The following is a 1,216-nucleotide window of genomic DNA, read 5'->3' as shown; positions in this document are numbered from 1 at the left end:
TTTCACATTTCATAGTTGTACATAGATATTTCTAAAACAATAGCATGATTTCTCCCCAGCCTTACATTTCCTCTTTTGCCCCTTTGAGTGTAAACAATAATAATAAAGAAGAAATTGACATAGAAGGAAACCCTCATGGCCTTGTTCCTTCTTCTCCCCTGATTCTAACGTCCAAAATAAATTCAGAACAGAAACCATATAAGAAACCCAAAACCCCCAAAATCAAAACCTCTCTCATTCACACATTCCAAACAAAGAAACTTCAGCAATCTATATTAAGATAAACACATAGACCCCAAACTTATCTCAACTCATTATTGTACGGTCCACACTCCACACCTCACACCCTCATAATCTCATCAACAATCTTCACACACATATATATAGTGTTTGATTAGAATCTTAAGTCGGTGGTTCACGCACACAAGGTGTTTGATCAAAGTTCTGGTGCTGAATTGTGTGGAATGGGGCGAGGGAGAGTGCAATTGAAGAGGATAGAGAACAAGATCAACCGCCAAGTCACTTTCTCGAAGAGAAGAGCGGGGTTGCTTAAGAAGGCGAACGAGATCTCAGTTCTCTGCGATGCTGAGGTGGCTCTCATCGTCTTCTCCTGCAAAGGGAAGCTCTTTCAGTTCTCCAGTGACCCCTGGTATCTCAATACTTCTTACCCTAATTTCTGCAAATCTATGCTTTTTTTTTAGGTGAAAAAATTGCTTAGAGATCAAGCTGAAGTGGTCAAGATTAAGATTAAGACCTAATTTTTTTGCAGGTTAAAACTAATTAAATCTAGCTAACTACTGTACTGAACCACTGTTTTATTTTGAACAAAGTATAATTTTATTTTAATTAATTATATAAAACTAGCTACAACTTGGCTTTTTTTTTTTCCATTTAACTTGTATAAGCCTTTGGATCTTCATTGTTGCCATTTTTGTAACTTTTTTTTCTTCTTTTTCTTTGTTTGTCTTCTTATTTTTTCTTCTTGATCCCTAAATATAGGCTTAAGTTCATCACTGTTATATATGTCTCCTAATATATAAAAGGAAAAGCATTTTACTAGGGTTATTTCTTGTTCATATATAGAATTTTGGCTTAATAGTAGTCATTAGTGACTAATTTGTTTGATAAAACAGTGTAAACATTTGCTGTTCTAATTAACTCTTTCTTTTTTTTTTTTTTGGCCCCGCTTGTACTTGTGAAAAGATTGGGAACTAAC

The 1,216-nt window shown here is 34.7% G+C and overlaps 1 pseudogene; it reads left to right on the top strand.

Annotated features, from left to right (window-relative positions):
* LOC107621133 overlaps positions 89-1,216 on the top strand; it is a 9,120-nt pseudogene continuing 7,992 nt past the window's right edge.

This window comes from Arachis ipaensis, chromosome B10 (assembly GCF_000816755.2).
Source record: "Arachis ipaensis cultivar K30076 chromosome B10, Araip1.1, whole genome shotgun sequence".
Classification (NCBI taxonomy): domain Eukaryota; kingdom Viridiplantae; phylum Streptophyta; class Magnoliopsida; order Fabales; family Fabaceae; genus Arachis; species Arachis ipaensis.
Note: the sequence above shows the minus strand (reverse complement) of the source record. Positions and strands in the feature narration are given on the sequence as shown.